The sequence below is a fragment of the Cherax quadricarinatus genome, chromosome 57 (genome assembly GCF_038502225.1).
Source record: "Cherax quadricarinatus isolate ZL_2023a chromosome 57, ASM3850222v1, whole genome shotgun sequence".
In the NCBI taxonomy this organism is placed as follows: Eukaryota; Metazoa; Arthropoda; class Malacostraca; order Decapoda; family Parastacidae; genus Cherax; species Cherax quadricarinatus.
The window spans coordinates 14,570,847-14,593,201 of record NC_091348.1 but is presented as its reverse complement, the minus strand read 5'-3'; positions in this window follow the sequence as shown (position 1 = coordinate 14,593,201).

The following is a 22,355-nucleotide window of genomic DNA, read 5'->3' as shown; positions in this document are numbered from 1 at the left end:
AAATCCTATCGACTACACGAAGGGCCATTTAGACTATATAACCCGTTCACTACCAGTCAAGGATACTTTAATCTTTAATAATGGCCTACGGGGATTAAACTAAATTCTAAGTTTATTCTAAGATATACACCTCTCCAGGTATACATCCAATGATTGTATGAAAACTCTCACAATTGATTAGTTGAGCAGCCGTTTCCTGGAGAGCGAAATGTGGCCTGCAATAAACATTCTTTATGTGTAAAGCTACCTAACTGCATATGCAGTATTTCTCTCAGTGCGTGCACATCAGTACTTACAACCTGATACTCATGGGGGTACGTACTGTAAAGCGTAGAGGTACATGTAAGTTAGACCTGCCAATAGGTCTACTGTAGTGCTCCTTCATTCTCGTGTATGATGCGGATTACACAAATAACCCAGCACATAGGAGAGACAAGCTTATGGCGACGTTTCTGTCGACTTGACCATTTACAAGTCACAGCGTGACTTGTTCCAGTCACGGTATTGTGATTTTTTTCTTCTTTTGTGATGTAGAATGTAAACTTAACTGTACCGAAGACAAGAGTCTGTAATTCAAAAATCACTCACCGTGCGAATGACGCGCTAATGTACTCGGCCGAGCTGGCATGGTGATACGGGATGTTGTGACAGAGGGCGGAGCCCCTATCATGCAACACCCGCACAGTGTGTGAACTTTGACAAACCAGAAACTACGGGAAAACCTATTGGATTTTCGAAAGATTGCTATCGTTCATATTCCCGCACAGTGATCAACACCCTATGTGACTGAATCTGATCAGCGTTCCGTCGTGATTTATTGAATTAAATGGCGTGAAGATTTGATTTGAATCTAGCATACTGCCGTGATTTTCTTTTCGAATCTAGATAGCGTACTGCCGATAATTGTGAAGACACAAACAAATTATTCTGAAAGTTGACTTCGTCTGATTTCACTAAATTCGATGATAATTACAGGAATTCCCTGTACCTTCTGGTGTTCAAAAACATGGTAAGCACTGATCTGGCAAACTCGAACTGAATTTTTAACTATTTTTTAATGGAACATGAATCGTAAAGATATTCTTCATAAGATGTAAGTTATGTTGATGTCAGCAACTGTATTAGAGTAGGAAGACTGTCATTAATCCCTCGCAGTAAATGTAATGTTGGTACAGGATCTGCAGTGCTGGTACAAGATATGTAGTCTTGGTACAAGATCTTCAATGTTGTTACAAGATCTGCAGTGCTGGTACAAGATATGTAGTCTTGGTACAAGATCTTCAATGTTGTTACAAGATCTGCAGTGCCGGTACAAGATATGTAGTCTTGGTACAAGATCTTCAATGTTGTTACAAGATCTGCAGTGCCGGTACAAGATATGTAGTCTTGGTACAAGATCTTCAATGTTGTTACAAGATCTGCAGTGCCGGTACAAGATATGTAGTCTTGGTACAAGATCCTCAATGTTGTTACAAGATCTGCAGTGCCGGTACAAGATATGTAGTCTTGGTACAAGATCTTCAATGTTGTTACAAGATCTGCAGTGCTGGTACAAGATATGTAGTCTTGGTACAAGATCTTCAATGTTGTTACAAGATCTGCAGTGCCGGTACAAGATATGTAGTCTTGGTACAAGATCTTCAATGTTGTTACAAGATCTGCAGTGCCGGTACAAGATATGTAGTCTTGGTACAAGATCTTCAATGTTGTTACAATATCTGCAGTGCCGGTACAAGATATGTAGTCTTGGTACAAGATCCTCAATGTTGTTACAAGATCTGCAGTGCCGGTACAAGATATGTAGTCTTGGTACAAGATCTTCAATGTTGGTACAGGATCTGCAGTGCCGGTACAAGATATGTAGTCTTGGTACAAAAATATGTGCTGGTACAAGAAATGCCGTGTTTGAACGAACTAAAGATGGTATTCAACACTCGGTATATTGTTTTCAAGGAGATTTTCTCATTCCTCTAAAATATTTTGAAGGATGTATCAGTGGACTGAATCCATGACTTAAGAAATCGTAATGACACGATTGCAAATCCATCATAAACTCGCACTTAGGAGAAGCAACTTATGACGACGTTTCGGCCCGTTCTGGACCATTATCAAGTCACAAGTGAACTGTTCCAGCCACGGTATTGTGGCTTTATTCTCAGTGGACCTAATTCTCACAGAAAACTGTTTACCGACCGCAATAATCTTGCGATTTGTTTACCAAATGAAGAACTGTAACCAAAATTTAAAGACTGGAACTTATGTGTAAGAGAGAATTGTTTTCCATTGAAACACATAAGGACAAGTTGGAATCTATGTAGACCTTAGTTAATAGGGTTGTTAGATTTGAAAAGCTACTGACTGCACGGGAGGTCATTTAAGCTACATCTCAGGCATCTTCGCTGGTCGTTACTAGGTCTAGTCTTGCCTTTGCTGCCAGAGCTTTATCATAACTCTTGTGAAAGCTATGTATGGATCCTGCCTCCACTACTTCACTCACCAGTGTGTATGTGCGTGTGTGTGTGTGTGTGTACTTACCTATTTGTACTCACCTATTTGTGGTTGCAGGGGTCGAGTCTTAGCTCCTGGCCCCGCCTCTTCACTGGTTGCTACTAGGTCCTCTCTCTCCCTGCTCCATGAGTTTTATCAAACCTTGTCTTAAAACTATGTATGGTTCCCGCCTCCACTACGTCACTTTCTAGGCTATTCCACTGCCTGACAACTCTATCACTGAAGAAATACTTCCTAACATCCCTTTGACTCATCCGAGTCTTCAATTTCCAATTGTGACCTCTTGTTTCTGTGTCCCCTCCCTGGAACATACTGTCTTTGTCCACCTTGTCTATTCCACGCAGTATTTTATATGTCGCTATCATGTCTCTCCTGATCCTCCTCTCCTCCAGTGTCGTCAGGCCGATTTCCCTTAACCTTTCTTCATAGGACACTCCCCTTAGGTCTGGAACTAACCTTGTCGCAAACCTTTGCACTTTCTCTAATTTCTTGACGTGCTTTATCAAGTGCGGGTTCCAAACAGGTGCTGCATACTCCAGTATGGGCCTGACGTACACGGTGTACAGTGTCTTGAACGATTCCTTACTAAGGTATCGGAACGCTGTTCTCAGGTTTGCCAGGCGTCCATATGCTGCAGCAGTTATCTTGTTGATGTGTGCTTCCGGAGACATGCTCGGTGTTATACTCACCCCAAGATCTTTCTCCTTGAGCGAGGTTTACAGTCTTTGGCCACCTAGCCTATACTCCCTCTGCGGTCTTCTGTGCCCTTCCCCGATCTTCATTACTTAGCATTTGGCGGGGTTAAATTCGAGAAGCCATTTGCTGGACCAGGTGTCCAGTCTGTTCAGGTCTCCTTAAAGTCCTGCCTGATCCTCATCTGATTTAATTCTCCTCATTAACTTCACATCATCTGCGAACAGGGACACTTCTGAGTCTAACCCTTCCATTATGTCGTTCACATATACCAAAAAAAAAAGCACTGGTCCTAGGACCGACCCCTGTGGGATCCCGCTCGTCACAGGTGCCCACTGTGATACCTCATCACGTACCATGACTCGTTGTTGCCTCCCTGTCAGATGTTCTCTGAGCCATTGCAGTGCCCTTCCTGTTATATGCGCCTGATCCTCTAGCTTCTGCACTAATCTCTTGTGAGGAACTGTGTCAAAGGCCTTCTTAGAGTCCAAGAAGATGCAATCAACCCACCCCTCTCTTTCTTGTCTTACTTTTGTTACTTTATCATAAAACTCCAGAAGGTTTGTGACACAGGATTTGCCTTCCATGAATCCGTGCTGGTTGGCGTTTATACTCTTGTTCCGTTCCAGGTGTTCCACCACTCTCCTCCTGATAATCTTCTCCATAACTTTGCATACTATACACGTCAGTGACACAGGTCTATAGTTTAGTGCCTCTTTTCTGTCTCCTTTTTTAAAAATATGAGTGTGTGTGTGTGTGTGTGTGTGTGTGTGTGTGTGTGTGTGTGTGTGTGTGTGTGTGTGTGTGTGTGTGTGTGTGTGTGTGTGTGTACTCACCTATTTGTACTCACCTATTTGTGGTTGCAGGGGTCGAGTCACAGCTCCTGGCCCCGCCTCTTCGCTGATTGCTACTAGGTCCTCTCTCTCCCTGCCCCATGAGCTCTATCATACCTCGCCTTAAAACTATGTATGGTTCCTGCCTCCACCACATCACTTTCTAGGCTATTCCATGGCCTGACTACTCTATGACTGAAGAAATACTTCCTAACATCCCTTTGATTCATCTGAGTCTTCAACTTCCAATTGTGACCTCTTGTGTCTGTGTCCCATCTCTGGAACATCCCGTCTTTGTCCACCTCGTCTATTCCGCGCAGTATTTTATATGTCGTTATCATGTCTCCCCTGACCCTCCTGGCCTCCAGTGTCGTCAGGCCGATTTCCCTCAACCTTTCTTCATAGGACATTCCCCGTAGCTCTGGGACTAGTCTTGTTGCAAACCTTTGCACTTTCTCTAATTTCTTGACGTGCTTGACTAGGTGTGCATTCCAAACTGGTGCTGCATACTCCAGTATGGGCCTGACGTAGATGGTGTACAGAGTCTTAAACAAATCCTTACTGAGGTATCGGAACGCTATCCGTAGGTTTGCCAGGCGCCCGTATGCTGCAGCAGTTATCTGATTGATGTGCGCCTCAGGAGATATGCTCGGTGTTATACTCACCCCCAGATCTTTTTCCTTTAGTGAGGTTTGCAGTCTTTGGCCATCTAAACTATATTGTGTCTGCGGTCTTCTTTGCCCTTCCCCAATCTTCATGACTTTGCATTTGGCAGGGTTAAATTCAAGGAGCCAGTTGCTGTCAGGGTGATAAAAGACCCTTGTATTTATATTTTTGTGGCTGATGGGCAGGTCTGTGCCCAGTTGCTAGCCGCTTCATACAGGATCAAGTCGACTGGGACTCAAGATGAGTCGTGTATCATAACATTCTTTTAGTTTTCTTTCTTTTAAACTAATTTGCGTATGATTTATTGTAATGTAATTAGTTATGTATACTTTATGGTAGTTCGTTGGGTATGTAACGTAAATTCTTGCCACCATTCTTTACATTCAAGGACCCCAGTGGATATAACTCACTGACTTTTTTTGGGGTTATCTTAGATAATTTATACTGTGTATGATAATTGTACTTATGTCTACCTGTGTCTCCATAATCTCGCTAAAGATTTATTGATTGTAGTAACAGATGAGTCCTGTGTGTGTGTGTGTGTGTGTGTGTGTGTGTGTGTGTGTGTGTGTGTGTGTGTGTGTGTGTGTGTGTGTGTGTGTGTGTGTGTGTGTGTGTGTGTGTGTGTGTGTGTGTGTGTGTGTGTGCGTGTGTGTGTGTGTGTGTGTGGTTATGGTGGGAGTGGCTACAGAAGCGCCTGGCTTCAACAGTGTTATGGTGTACGTCACTTGGTAGACAGACTGGCGCCGTTCTCCGCCCGGTAACAGCGGCTCCACCTCTCTATAGGTCGCAGAGGAGACACCGGCCACTTTTGCTTTCATTGCCTTCACGTTACATGATACTCTTGCCCAAGGCGCTCACAAAGCACCACTTTCTTGCTCTCATCTCTATAAACAAAACAAGCGGATGTTGTAACCTGTTTTACATATGTCTGTACACATGATGTTCCCCCAAATGATTTATTATGTAAATTCTGTAAACACAGTATTACGAAACTGCTATAAAGCTTTATCACAAGGCTATATTTTTACACCAATTTAAAAGCCACACTCATTCAATTCATACACATTCAGCTGCTTACATTGCATACGTTCACGGAATTATAAACGAGTTCAACTCTTCTGTCGTATGTGAAGGTGTGGAATAACCATGAAATTTGCTGTCAGGGTGATAAAAGACCCTTGTATTTATATTTTTGTGGTTGATGGGCAGGTCTGTGCCCAGTTGCTAGCCGCTTCATACAGGATCAAGTCGACTGGGACTCAAGATGAGTCGTGTATCATAACATTCTTTTAGTTTTCTTTCTTTTAAACTAATTTGCGTATGATTTATTGTAATGTAATTAGTTATGTATACTTTGTGGTAGTTCGTTGGGTATGTAACGTAAATTCTTGCCACTATTCTTTACATTCAAGGACCCCAGTGGATATAACTCACTGACTTTTTTTTGGGGTTATGTTAGATAATTTATACTGTGTATGATAATTGTAATTATGTCTACCTGTGTCTCCATAATCTCGCTAAAGATTTATTGATTGTAGTAACAGATGAGTCCTGACCGAGGCTACAACACGATCTTCAACGCAACGAATGCAAGAAAAATTATATATCAAGTCTCTCCATCATTTTAATAATATGATGAACTCAGCTCTGGAGATATTAACGCGACCCTTCCCCCCCTCCCCCTTTTTTTTAAAAAAGTCGTGACACAAGGCAGACGCGGGGGGGGGGGGAAGTCAGTTTTCTTAAGCGTCGTCGCTCTACTTTCTCAGGATTTCTTGAAGACAGTTGTGATGGCTGGTGTCTGAAGACAGATGTAGTTATGATATTACTGAGAACTGGACTGACTGGGAGGCCGTGAGGGAGGGAGGCGCAGCTTTTTTTGTCATTATCTGCGCCTAAAATTAATAAAAATAATAGATGGTCATCTATAACATAAAAATATTTAATCTAATATATAACAATAATTAATAAACTTATCATAGCTTCGGGTTTATTCCTTGTTAAATCATCATTTGATACTGTAGCATACCTGTACTGTACATGTCAGATGTAAACATTTATTTTTTATATATTTAACAAAGCACATATTGGCCTGGAGATTTACGACTCCCACATCATAGGTTGAAACCCCACCCGTTCCGTGGCTTATTGGTATAGGTGATTTAAACCAAAATAAAACAATCAAGATTGACCAAATAAACTTCGTAAAGATGTATTTACAAAAACGCAGGGATGAAATATTTGATCGTTTTCCCTAAACTCTTCACTGAATTCCCATTTAAGCACAGTGTGATGTGAGTGTTGAGAAAACTTATGCAAACAACTCAGATACTTACAACGAAGTCCAAGACGGGAGGAGAGGTCGTAGCATCTGGGAATGTTCTAAATATATTGCATAAACGTGTTACACGAGATCAATATAGTTATTACAGATTTTGCACATTTTAATTAGTAACGCCATGAGACATGTTACTAAGGGCATCAAAGAAAACTCGCAAGTTGATGATTAAAACACACGTGCAACACTTGGGTATCTTCTTCGTGAACAACGATAGTGTTGCAGATGTCTTGTTCATCAAATCGTAACTCGTTTGTGAGTTACTGAACTATCATGACTGGTACTACACTTTATTATTGTTGTTATTATGCCCACAACGAATCACTAAACACGCTGGTGTCATAGGCAAGGAAAGCAGGTAATAGGGAAGGTCATAGGGAAAGGATGGCAGTTAAAGTTTGATCTAATGACGGGACAGGTACATCAAATTCCTTTGATCAGAAATCCTTCACCAGGATGCAAATACCATGCGTCATGCTACTACTACTACTACTACTACTACTACTACTACTACTACTACTACTACTACTACTAGTACTGCTACTACTACTATTACTACTACTACTCCTATACTACTACTACTACTACTACTACTACTACTACTACTACTACTACTACTACTACTACTACTACTACTACTACTACTACTACTAATAATAATAATAATAATAATAATAATAATAATAATAATAATCATCTTGATTTCTACAAGTACATGTACAACGTACACGTGTTACCGAAATATTTCGGTTTGTATTTCTAGCCTTACGAAGAGCAAGTTGCTATTGGCAGAGCCTGGCAACTCTTTGTTGTGATAACACAGGAGGTAAAACTGATTCCCAGAGAGCAGACAGGTTGCCATCTGGAAAAGACCCGTGACACCCCTCCTATGAATCAGCCAGCATCATCCCAGAGAGCAGCGCTCGTGGAGAAGACTCGGGCTGGGGCACGCCCGGCAAACCAACCTACCTACCCCAGAAAGTTCACTGTATATATACTCTTTGAATGTGTCCCTTTTGATATGTGTTCACTGAGAATAACAGTACATGTACAAAATAACGTGCAGCCAAGATCCTTATTTAGTATATAAACTAGAATATAAACTAGAAATCAAATTAACCAACCAACCGTCAGAATTAATCCACATCATCTGATGTTTTCTTTAATTGTTTCTGGGATGGTTCGGTAAGCCAGCGAAAGGCTTCGGTCATATGACAAGAAGTTCCAGTGGGGTGTGATTATAAATGACTATGACCACTGCCACTATGAGAGCAATGAATCGTTCAGCCTGTCACAATGTGTTGATAAGATTCTGGTGAGTGCAGTCCTCGACTGTGTACTGACAGCTTGTAAATAGCGAGATGTCATGGACAGTAAGGAGAGTGAGACACATTCATTGCAATGATGTTCTTTGATGTGCCGTGAGGAACTCGTGTGCAATATTCCTCAAGACGGTCCAGCGAGTTGCTATAGACTGTCTAATTTTGACCTTAAAATATATATTGCTTTGGAGAAATGGTCTGGCGATACCGACAAGATGTAGAAGAAGACATGTACAGTTCAGGACATTTATTAAGGTTTCGCCACTAATGGCGAAACGTTTCCTCTAATAAATGTCTTGAACCGTACATCAGTGTCTTTATCCGCATATCTTGCTGTTGTTTACGGTTGCATTTGGCGATTTATGTTTGCTGGTGGAAGGGATGGAGTTTGATTCGCAGCTCCTGGCTTTCTCATACCTACAATGAAACTGAGTATGTAATTTGCCTCCATTTTTCTCATTTATCCTTTACACTTTGCTACTTACTTAATACCGAACAGATTTAAACGTTCCTATGATTTATCTATAGTATTCTACGTATGTTGCCTTTCTTCCTGGTCTTTGCATTCCACAAGCTGTCCTCTGTGTCCCCTGAGTGTCCTGTAAGCCGTAAACATGTCTTACCTCTACGTTCTGTCTTCCATGATCGTTCGGTTCAGTTCCTTTAGCCTCTCGTAATAGTCCTAATGGGGTAGTCTTCAAACGGTCTTAATGGTGTAATCTCTTCAGGCACTCTTAGTGATGTAGTCTTCAAGCAGTCTTAATGGTGTAGTCTCTTTAGGCAATCTTAGTGTTGTAGTCTTCAAGCAGTCTTAATGGTGTAGTCTCTTCAGGCAGTCCCAATTGTGTAGTCTTCAGGCGGGTCCCACTCACACTCACAGTACCTGTTCTATGCATTTTTTAAAGTTATTCAAAGTGCTTGTTTAAGTGGTGCTACCTGGTGTGAACCTTTAGACTCTTTCGACCCCTCAAGGGAGGTTCTTTGGTGCTGCTGAAGGGTCCTTGATACAAAGAATTAGACCCGTCCTCACCTTTCTTGGATCGAATCTGATTGCCTTCAATTGATTCAGTAATAATAATAATAATAATAATAATAATAATAATAATAATAATAATAATAATAATAATAATAATAATAATAATAATAATAATAATAATAATAATAATAATAATAATAATAATAATGCACTTTTAAGCTTCTAAATGTTTTCTTAAGTGCTGTGTACTCCATTACTGGCCTGATCAATGTCGTGTTTAACGTATTAAAGATATCTTTACTAAGGGGCCTTAAGACCGGTTCACCTAAGTGACATTTACATATCTCCACACAACCCTTCCACCACAATAAAAAAAAAAAACTTTCCGTGTCTTAATATGCAAACTGGCGTGTGTATTGAGAGCAATTACTGAGAACGTTACTGGGGAGGATGAGGCGTTCTTGGAATAGTGACAACGGGGACTACCCAAGGCAGAGGCAGAGATTATGTGAGTGTTGCTAACCACAAACTTTTCTCATTAGCCTCTGTTACGGTGGCTAAAATATGCGTCTAAGAAAGGAAAATTTGCCTTTAAAAAAGAAAATCACTTTGAAAGTTACTAAAATATTTGAAAACAAAGACATAAGTCGCTGAGCAGTTGTAGAATGGGACGACTATTCATTCTGTGTTGAGCGAAACGTCGTCCCGAGAAAGTTTGTTCAGCAAGTTTTGCCTTCATATTTGTCGGTAATAAGCCATTTTAACCTAGGAAGTCGTCAATAAAAATCCTAAATATCTCAGTAATTTAAGAGAGTAATTTTGAAAAGTAATTAATTAATATAATGGAGTAAATTTCTTCTTCCCATTTAAATAATAATATCGTCTATGAAGAATGAGACACTTGCGAAACATTTTGGAATCTTTACTGAGGAAGCGTTTCGCCACACGGTGGCTTCAGCAGTCCAAAACAAAGAAAAACGGTCGAGATAGAGGAGCTTGAGGTAAACGGTCCTTCGCACTATCTGGAGCCATTGTAGGGCTGTCGAGTGTTCCGTCGCATGTGAGGAAATATAGCATTGTATCTAGACAGTGGTATGTAAGAACAAATCAGATCGTAGATAAACGTAAACGTAATCTAAGTTGTGGGCCAATATGATACGTAATGGTTCCAGATTACTGGAACCACAATAACGACAGATAACACTTCCTTCCAACAGAATAATGCAGCAGTAACATTTTCGGTAACTAAAATCTGGTGTTTCAACAACAATAACAGCAGCACTTTCAGCAGTAACGAAAGAAGAAATAACATTTCAACAGCACCTGCAACAAGATCAGCTGCAACAACAGTAGGCGTAACAATAGCAAGATCTTTAGCAACAGCAAAATAGCCGGTGTTGTAGCAACACCAGTAGCTGCAACAGCACCAGCGTCTTCAGCAAAAACAGTGGTGATTTCTTCAACAATCACATCTGTAGGACTCAGGATCATAGCATTATCGGCATGTTTTGGTTGGTTAATAGGGTCATTAAGGCTGCACTTAACCTTCTCACCACCAAACAAGAACACTTTAATCTCTAAAATAGGTATTAAAATAGACTCTCAGCGTATATACGCTGAGAGAAATATGCGTCTCGGTGCATATATCCTGTAGTATGTTTGACAGTGCAAGCATATCCTAAGTGTGCGATCTGGACAGACAACAGCTTACTAAATCGTTTCATCAGCTCTTATTATAGGTAACATTTCGCCCGTGTAGTGAGGTTTTCCAAGGCACAGACTTGAAAAACACAGTGCCTGGGTAGTCGATGTTTTGCGTAGTCGACAAGTGGGAGACACATAATAAAATTAGATCTTTATTAATACGACGTTTTGCCTAAACGAGGCTTTACTAAGTACCTGGAACACGGCGAAACGTTCTCAAACATAAAGGTTCTTAACTTGCACTATAGTGTTCTCCCGGCTGAGATGAGTTTTGTTTTCTTCCTGGGCGAAACATCGGACAAGTTACACAATGTGAAAATGTTCCCATAGTTTTGTTTATATATTTGCAAAATGAATTTTACCATATGCAGGATAATCGAAACAATGCGAGGATGGTGATTATTAAGAAACATGTGCAACAGTTGGATATTATTATTGCTAAAACGTTTCGTCCACACAGCAGGCTTCTTCAGTCATACAGAGGCAGCAGGTGATGTAATCGGTCTAAGATAATCATCCAAGATTGATGGACTGATTACATCATTTTCACACTACTACACCTCCTGCCTCTATATTTGACTGAAGAAGCCTACTGTGTAGGCGACAAGTTTCAACTATAAAGATTCCTAACAGTTGCACATGTGTCTTGTTAGGTACAAGAGCACAAGTGCAACTAATGCTACTTTATATTATGGTTCTTTTACCTAATATATTGTCGGTAATTCTATCACATTATTACACATGTGTCTTAATCATCAACTTATTAGTATTTTATGCCAATTTTCATCATAATGCGAGGATGTGTATCACCAGTACAAGAAAGTTATCTTTGCAGAATTAATGCAGTATTTAAAATTACCATACATCACAGGTACTTAAAAACAGATTGATTATACAATTTATTCCACCAAAATGAAAGCACAAGTCGCCGTCTCGACTACAGTCGCCATTTCTGACAATGTGTGCAGTGTGCGTTCTTCACTTAATTGTCGTGCGTGCTACTGCGCAGGCTCGCAGCTTGGAGGGTACACTGCTTGTGATCAACAGCTGTGTCTTGCGGACCTCAAACATTTACGCTTGTGTCAGGAATGGGATTACAGAAACAGAGCAAAGATGTGTGAGTAGCAGGAGAAAATGCGCACCAAAAGTCAGAACTGCTGGACATTCTTCAGCAGCTAACAGCCAACAGCAGCAGGCTGATGTCTTGACCGGAGTAGGACAGCAACAACAGAAGATAGTGGACATTTAACAGGAGCATATTATTATAGTAGTAGATGGTATGGTAATTGCAGGATGTAGTTTATATATGCGCACAAGTAGCAGTAATTTGTCTTAAGTAAAGTTTCCAGTTGCTGCCTCCGTCTTTTTATCAACTAATAACGGAAACAAAGCTGATTCGCAGACCCAAGTATGTAAGCAACAAGAGCTCGTGCAACAATAGTTACGGCCCTCAGGCCAGCACCATGATTTGCCACTTACACAAGCAAGCAAAGAAAGGGATACCTGGAGGTGTGTATGAAACAATAGATCTTAACCACAGCTGAAATGGACCAGCAAATGGAGCAGATGGATCAACACTTAATGGTTAGATTGGAAAGAGGAACAAGTGCGTCAGAATGCTCAAGAATTTAGACTGGCAAGGGAAAGAGGAAAAAATGAACATGAATGACAACATACAAGGTCGCAGGAAATTTGACTATTTCAAATGCACGTATATTTGAAACTATCAGGGTATTATTTATTAAGGGTTACATTGGTAGTTCTGAAACCTCATGCATGTTCATTGTCTCTTCTGGTTATACATGCATTTAATGTGATCAAAGTCCTAGGACCGACACGCCCTAAGTGGTTTGTGGTTATTTCTCTTATGTTGTCGGCAGTCATTTGTGTTCTTATTGTTGGAACAGGTGGGTCAAACAACTCAATGTTTTGATCAGCAAGAACAGCACATATTTTGATCAGCAAGAATAGCACACATTTTGACAAGCACAGTGGTTTGATCATATGTAATGTGAGATGAAGCAGATGTGGCTAAGACTTAGCTTGTGCAGGGCCAGTTGCTGGGCGAACCTAAGAAGACTAAAGTTAAGCTAGAAGATAGAGGGACAACTCCAGACTGTCTGAACCTCTCGGAGTTCGCGCACTCCCATGATAGCAGAGTGAGCACTCACCATTCAGTCCTATAGACAAGCCCCTTTATCCCCCTACATCTGTGTTAGCGCCGTAACTAAGATCTTAGTACTATGACTCACTACAAGAGCAGTGGACAGCATAGCCAAACTAATTTAATTAAGTATAAGGAAGGTTTTGTAAAAGTTTAGCTCGTATGTAATACAGATTTCACACACTCGTGAAAGTAAACAGTTCGAGAGATAGGAATCATTAGCCTTTAACTCATATTCACACCTTGCATGTCAGATTCGCTCTCGCTACACGACTGAGCATAAGAAACAGATTTTGGGTAACCGGAGTCCTACCCTCTCATAACTTATCTCATAACTTAACTAGTGAAGCGTTCTTTTTAGATCATTCTTATATGCTCACGGGTGTAGTGATGGGAAATCTATCTCGCTCCTGGAGAAGGGTCAAATTTTCTTGTCTCCTGTTCCTCGATTTGTTATTTTCCCGTACTGGTAAGCGAAGTCTCGGCTTATGTCGACTGGAATGTAAGGCAAAGAAAGTTTAGCTACCGTCCGGCATAAACCTTGGTAACAGACACTGACAAATTGATTTAGAAAGACACATGAGTAAACCCTAAGATATGTTTGTTGGAAAACATCTCGGTCCTGGGACCTTGAGCACTTCTGTTTCTAAAAAATACGTCCTAGTGTTTGCTCACTTGTCTTTCTGAACCAACGTTGCCGTCCACCGGAGCGACATCAAAGATACAGTAACGAGTGAGTTTGGTCAACACTAACAGCCTATCACAACACAACCCATAGTTCACTTACTGGGAATACTTAGCCTTAAATAACTCAAATAAAACAGAGTAACTTCTGAGGTTTCCTGAATGCATATTAATTCTTCTTCTACCACCCAAGTCCTTTCTAAACTAGTTCTTCATCCACATAAAACGAGAATAAATACGAACGAAATGTCTAGAGATTTTAAAAATTAAATTAGAGTTTGTGAGTATCTCATTAATATTTCCATTATTCTTATGTTATTATTTGTGTTAAGAATTAACAGGTAAAACACAAATAAAGAGAAGTGGCAAATACAGATATATATATACACCAAGAAGTGTATTTCTCTCAGCGTATATATACTGAGAGTTTACATTAATCCCTATTGAAAAGATTAAAGTATTCTTGTCTGGTGGCGAAAAGGCTACGTGAAACCTCGTTGACCCTAGAACAGGTTTGAAACCCCGTTAACCAACCGAACTGGTCAAAGAAAATGCAGCGAAGCATTTACTGGAACAATGTTTCACTCCCCCAGGTAATTTGATAAAGCCCTTATCTCTCCCCGTGCGCGAAACGATTTACCAGTAAAGACTTTCCTCCTTCATACGTCTGCTTCCCATCTGTGGTGATACCATTGTTATTCTTGTGAGGAAATGAGCTTGGCTCATCAGCCGGCAAGCACGTGTTCAGTTCCTAGAAATCACGAGCATCACTGATGTAGTGACTCTCTTCAGTGTCACGGTATCTCCGAGGGTCAGAACGATGCTTGCACAATGGAAGACCTCCATTGGATTTACACAGTGGTGGATCTTGCATCTAAGTTTACAAAGTGGTGGATCTTCTATCCAGGTTTACACAGTGGTGGATCGTCCATCTAGGTTTACACAGTGGTGGATCGTCCATCTAGGTTTACAAAGTGGTGGATCTTCCATCTAGGTTGACACAGTGGTGGATCTTCCTCTAGGGTTACACTTCTTGCCCTCGCAGTTTACGCTTAAAATTGTGAAGCTAAGTAACACCTTGCTCATTTGTATATTATAAACACTGAGAAATATATTTTAAAACCTATTGTCTCGTGTCTTTAGTTGACCTTCAGATACCAGACTTGATTAACTCCCATTTCCCAATAGTTGTATCGCCCCCAACGGGTTTAAAACTTTCCTAGGATTATGTTTTTAATACTCTTCATACATGGAACTGAGACTAACAGATTCTCTCTATACTCACCATTTTCAGCCGTTAACAGACACACATGAGAACACCTGTTAACAGGCACACATGAGAACCACCTGTTAACTACTTTTTAAAATAATGGTGTTAACTTTGGCTTGCTGAAGCTTTTTATTTACTCACCTTTCCAAACCCTTCTTCTAACTTCTGTAGTTTCTTTCTCGAATCTCCTGATAGAAGTGAGTAGTCTGCAAACAGCAAGTGCGATAATCATAGTTTATTTGGTAATCACAAGATACTTCACAGTTTACAGTAAACAGTCTACTACAGTCCCCGGCCACTGTCACACTGTCAGTCATAGGCTCACCATATACCGTGATACCTGGAGACTGTCTCTAGCATCTTGTTTGTGAGAGTAATGCCTCAGTGGTGGTACACTCTTGTGTTGTCAGTGAGGACTCAGTCTCTGTGGACGAGCACAGGTGAGTTTCCCACGGGAACCTGCCTGGAAGTGGAGTAGAGTCCCTTAAATATAGAAGCCTCATAGACAGGAGAGATTCGATAGATAGCTTCTGCTGACAGCAGGAGCCCTGACTCTGGGTTGGGATGGTGAATTTTTTCCTGTGGAAGCTGAAGATGCGAGTTATTAGTTGAAGTTGAACTTGATAAGTAATGTTCCAGTCTGCCTAGCGCCCATTTACCTTATTATTTCCCTCTAAATGAAGTCTCCCTTTCTATTAACGTTAATCTCCCTGAGATGTGCCTTGAGTAAGAATGAAGGTAATTCTCATTAAAGTGTAAATCTATATTTTGCACTGAATATAAGAGTACAGAGTTTGTTTACTCTAACTTATAAGTAAGTTTATTCAGGTACAGGTACACATAAATACAGTTACATAAATTATCATGATAAATTAGACACATGTGCATCTCTTGGGTATCTTTATTGAGGAAACGTTTCGCCACACAGTGGCTTCATCAGTCCATACAAAGGAGAATCTTGAAGAACAGGAGGAGAATGAGGTAATCAGTCCCTCAACCTTGAGTCGATGTGGTCAGTCCATCAATCTTGAATAGAATACGGCATACGTGCGGAGAAGGAGCTTATAAACCGTTGGTAGGAGAGGTGCAGCAGTGACACCGCTGACCACATCGACTATTACCTCATTCTCCTCCTGACTGATGAAGCCACTGCACCTCTCCTACCAACGGTTTATATCTAGTCTCAACTTCTCCGCACGTATGAACCGTATTCTATTCAAGATTGATATGCCGATTCTATTCAAGACCACATCGACTCAAGGTTGAGGGGCTGATTACCTCATTCTCCTCCTGTTCTTCAAGATTCTCCTTTGTATGGACTGATGAAGCCACTGTGTGGCGAAACGTTTCCTCAACAAAGATACCCAAGAGATGCACATGTGTCTAATTTATCAACATGTCGGTTCTCTGAACCATTCATCTACAAATAAACTATCATACACAGCAACGTATGTGTAGATTATCTAGGATAACCCGTAGCAGCCTGGTTGATCAAACCCTGATCCACCATGAGGCCTGGTCATGGTGGATCAGGGCCGAGGGGGCGTTGACCCCGGAAACCCTCTCCAGGTAAACTCTCCAGGTAAACCCCTCAGACAGTTAGACAGACTTATTTCCACTGGGGTCCTTGATTATCCTATAGTTATTTCCTTCCCCGCCCTCACTATCCCGGTTATATCACAATACCAATGTATATTGCTGCCTTTTCCTCTCACTCTTCTACTTATCCACTGAATGCTGTCACTGATAACTGACACCCGGCTGTTTAATCGTGAACTGACTTTTCAATTATTTTTAGTTATCTCTTTCTTGCTCTTATATTGATACATTTCAGCTGGAGTACAACGTGTACTGGACGAGTCGATAAGGTGTTGTGCAGTGCTACTTTATTCTTATGTTCATGTTGAGGCATCAAGCAGAGTTGTATAGAACCTCACGTATGGATGGCTGGAGTATCACTCTCACTCTCACCTGGATGGCTGGAGTACCACTCTCACTCTCACGTGGATGGCTGGAGTACCACTCTCACTCTCACCTGGATGGCTTTAGTACCACTCTCACTCTCACCTGGATGGCTGGAGTATCACTCTCACTCTCACCTGGATGGCTGGAGTATCACTCTCACTCTCACCTGGATGGCTGGAGTACCACTCTCACTCTCACGTGGATGGCTGGAGTACCACTCTCACTCTCACGTGGATGGCTGGAGTATCACTCTCACTCTCACCTGGATGGCTGGAGTATCACTCTCACTCTCACCTGGATGGCTGGAGTATCACTCTCACTCTCACCTGGATGGCTGGAGTATCACTCTCACTCTCACCTGGATGGCTGGAGTATCACTCTCACTCTCACCTGGATGGCTGGAGTATCACTCTCACTCTCACCTGGATGGCTGGAGTATCACTCTCACTCTCACGTGGATGGCTGGAGTATCACTCTCACTCTCACCTGGATGGCTGGAGTATCACTCTCACTCTCACGTGGATGGCTGGAGTATCACTCTCACTCTCACCTGGATGGCTGGAGTATCACTCTCACTCTCACCTGGATGGCTGGAGTATCACTCTCACTCTCACGTGGATGGCTGGAGTATCACTCTCACTCTCACCTGGATGGCTGGAGTATCACTCTCACTCTCACGTGGATGGCTGGAGTATCACTCTCACTCTCACCTGGATGGCTGGAGTATCACTCTCACTCTCACCTGGATGGCTGGAATATCACTCTCACTCTCACCTGGATGGCTGGAGTATCACTCTCACTCTCACCTGGATGGCTGGAGTATCACTCTCACTCTCACCTGGATGGCTGGAGTATCACTCTCACTCTCACCTGGATGGCTGGAGTATCACTCTCACTCTCACCTGGATGGCTGGAGTATCACTCTCACTCTCACCTGGATGGCTGGAGTATCACTCTCACTCTCACCTGGATGGCTGGAGTATTACTCTCACTCTCACCTGGATGGCTGGAGTACCACTCTCACTCTCACGTGGATGGCTAGAGTATCACTCTCACTCTCACCTGGATGGCTGGAGTACCACTCTCACTCTCACGTGGATGGCTGGAGTATCACTCTCACTCTCACGTGGATGGCTGGAGTATCACTCTCACCCGGATGGCTGGAGTATCACTCTCACCCGGATGGCTGGAGTATTACTCTCACCCGGATGGCTGGAGTATCACTCTCACCCGGATGGCTGGAGTATCACTCTCACTCTCACCTTGTTGCCATAGTAAGCTTGTTGGGTTTTTCTAGTGTGAGTGGTTGTGACGGTAAACGATCAGGTCACTGACTGTTATCTTATTTGCCATTGTTTTATAATTGTATCATCAGTAAAATTAATGAAAATAGCCATATATGATTGTGTTCCATCAAGTGCGGCAATTTGGACTTACACATGCAACGTTAAACGTTAATATGTAATAGGTTTAAATGTGTGAGTGAATTGAATTCACGTTGTTCACTTATTCCCAGAAAAATAAAATCCAGCTCACACTGACACTAAGAATATCAGTGTAAGCTTTTATTTGGTATAGTTTCTTTTGGTTAATGATTGTTCAAGTTAATATCTACGAATCGTGTATTGATTGGCTAATGAGGTTTAAAATCTATCTGCACTAGGGTCATTAAGCCTGTACGTGACCTGTTCACCATCAGACCAGAATGATTTAATCCCCAAAAGCCTTTTTTTTTTTTTACTACAGATACTACTTTTACTGGCATAGGTGCCGTCCTAACTCGAAAGATCGTGTCTTATACACTGAGAAAAATACACCCTGGTGTATATCCTGAGTGTGGGATAGCCTCTTCGTAACATTTTCTTTCCACAAGAAATGGATATTTTAAATTCCACATTAGGGATTAAAGTTCACTGTCAGCATATGAACGCTGAAAGAATTACACCTTTCAGGATGCACATCCGTTATTGTGAGTTGTGTAGCCCCAACTCATCAGCAAGCTGAGGTATTTTTTTTTATTAGCCTATCACTTAGGCAAAGTACTCTATAAATTTATTTAATTAATCTGACAGAAGGTTGTGATTATTTTAGAATCTAAATATTTATAAAAAAAATTAATTGCCGTATATTCAAATTGATTTTAATTTAGTAATTTTGGTTTAATTTTGTACTAAAAATATTTATTACCGTGTCGACTGATGCTATATAATATACCCCCGGTATAGTGATCACAGGCATTAAGCACCACCATAGCACATACACTGAGATACACACCTCTATGTAGACACTCGTACCGGAGTAATATTTAAGGATCGCGCTGTGAAGCATGTCAGTGTCCAGCGTCTTGCCTTGAGGGATGACTCTCATCAGGGAATACAAGAGAGCCCAACATATACCATTTTTAAAGAGCTTCCCTGTGTGTATCTTGAAGACTAGCTGTATTGTGTCTCACTGACGCACGGCGCCGTTTTTTTTTGTCTCATAATATTCTTAGAGCTAACGAGGAAGGATATGTGGCTATTCTGAGCCTGATATTTCGTACCTCTCTTCTCTCCCTTATCTATCTATATATATATATATATATATATATATATATATATATATATATATATATATATATATATATATATATATATATATATATATATATTTGAAGCATATTACTCTACTATTCAGTAAAATAATGAATGTAATTCCTTCGATTCTTATAATTTTTATTATGATACAAGTTCATCCTGGTTTACTCCTCACTAGTCTGATAATTTCCTTCTGAATGATGTTATTTAACAATGTATTTCTTATGCTTCACGAAAATATTTTCGCCTTATGCAATATATACATTATACATTGGCTGTAGGTAAACCAGCTCTGCTTTTTAAGATACGATAGACTGAATACATCTCCTTACTTGGTGGTAACTAACCTCTTACACTGAACTGACTGACTTATTTTGTTAGGTACCAGAACAGTAATGATAATCTGATCGATCAAGTCTAAGGGACTGAACACTTTCTATCAGAGCTTAGGGACTGTTTACCTCATCTTTCACTGTTCCACTGTCTGTGTATATCAGAAAGTATTTCTTCAGTCGCAGGAAGTTTAATTGTCTCCATGTAAAAGTGGGGGGGGGGGAGGGGATAGGCACTGTACATAGTTTAACACCAGGTACGATAAGGCCCACGGAAGCAGGAGGAAGTGAATCAGGCAAGTAGCAAGTTGAAAAAGCGGGGCCAAATGCTGAGCTTTACGCCTGTAATCGCAGATAGGTAAGTGCCCATAGGTGAGGACAAGTATATTCTTCGTAAGAGAATACAAAACTGATAAGCCATAAACAATGTTATTTTAATCTTGTTCAGTGTTATGAAAACAGACAATGTTGTCTGAGATCATGGTGACACTACAGAGTTCCTCACAGCCACACCCTGTGGAGATTATACCGTGGACAAAATAGTAAGATTCCTTCCTTCTACCAAAAATAAAAGTGCTAAGAATGTTTATCGAACTGTTTTTGAGATGATATATAGTAATTTTTGTGGCTAATTCTTACAGGCTTCTTCATAGACTGAAGAAGTCTACTCCGCAGGCGAAACGGCTCAATAAAGATTATCTATACAACTGTCTTTTTTTTAACAAGGTAATTTTTGCAATCATTTTGAGTTAATTCTCAGTTCTTTACAAACATCTCCACGAAGACACTTGACCAGCTCTTTATACCGTAGTAACTTTGAGATTGATGATGCAGCAATAATAATCTGTTATTAACCTCTATTACTATGTCCTGGTATTTGAAACTTCAGACTTGCTGGAACGACGTATTTAAACTCTCACAAGTACTCTAATTATCTAGTTCTTGACGGTGTTTTCTCTGCTCACCTCAGTTTTCTCATTAATGTGCCACTGCGGATTTTCATGTCACTCGGTCAGTCATATTTAGCACCGTTGTGTCTGGCCATTAACTGAACAGGTAAGCATATGGACAAAGCCACGCTTATTTCTATGGAAACTTTAATAAGTCACGATCTCTCACCGTTCCTTTATATTCTGCCAACAGAGCTAAGAGCCACTGTACGGCAGGTCCCGAGTACTGAAATACAACTCTTTTTTTTTTAAATAATTAATCAACTGTGAATTGGATCACAAGGTTCAATAAAATGATCTAACTAAACCAACCAACGAAAGCTGTACAGGCGAACTGGATAACGTTAGAGGATTACACTGGGTACAAACGTGTTCCTCAGCTCGTATACTGACGTTAGCGAGCAAGTGTAAGATATATGATCCGAGGTGACCCATTAATGACTTCCGGAAGCTGGCATGTAAATATCTCACACGTTCTATTTACTACCTCTCTTCAAGGGTGCGTTCCTTAGTGCTTGGGAAGAGCCTTTGACTCAAAGATTTGCAGCTACTGTAGAGTCCCCTTTCTTGAGTCGGACTCTGATTACCTTCCATTTCCCAAGCGTTGTATGACTTATCGATTTAGCGCTTACCTATGATGATGATGATGCTGATGATGATGATGATGATGATAATGTTGTTGATAATGATGATGATGATAATAATAATAATAATGGTAATGTCAGTAGTAGTAATAATAATAGAATTATTGTTATTAATATTAGTAATTATTTATTGACTACAATAATCTGAGTGCTAGCGTTTGCATTTTTTTTCTTCTCTAAGTATAAAACATATTCTTGGTAAATGCTGTGAGCTATGACATTGTGATGTGTGGCATGCAAAGAGTATGTTACAATTTATTCGGCGTATGTCACACTCCCATATAGGCTGCCTCCCAACCAGCCAACCAGGTGCTAAGGGTTTAACGATCGATAGGGTACCCGTCGTTAAATCAATACCTTGGTTCATTGACCAATCACAGGCAAGCCCGCCAAAGCTGAAGAAATGTGGTTCACTTGCGGTAATCATTGGCAGACTTGCCTTCCTGCTGGTTGAGTATGGTGTACTCTGGCTTCTGCTTTACCATTTGTCACAGTGGTGTACACTTATTATTCTATCTGTGCATATTGTACATAGTGTATATATCTATATATAGTGAAAGGCAAATATACATTACAGTTTACTACTGAATTTGTCTGCTCCTATTCCTATTACGACCAGGTCTCACAGGCCATTTATTACCTGTGTTCGTAATATGTGTATGGTGAAGATATAACGTCCAGTATTGGGCCCCTACTTAAACAAGATGGGTCCTACACAGATGACAGC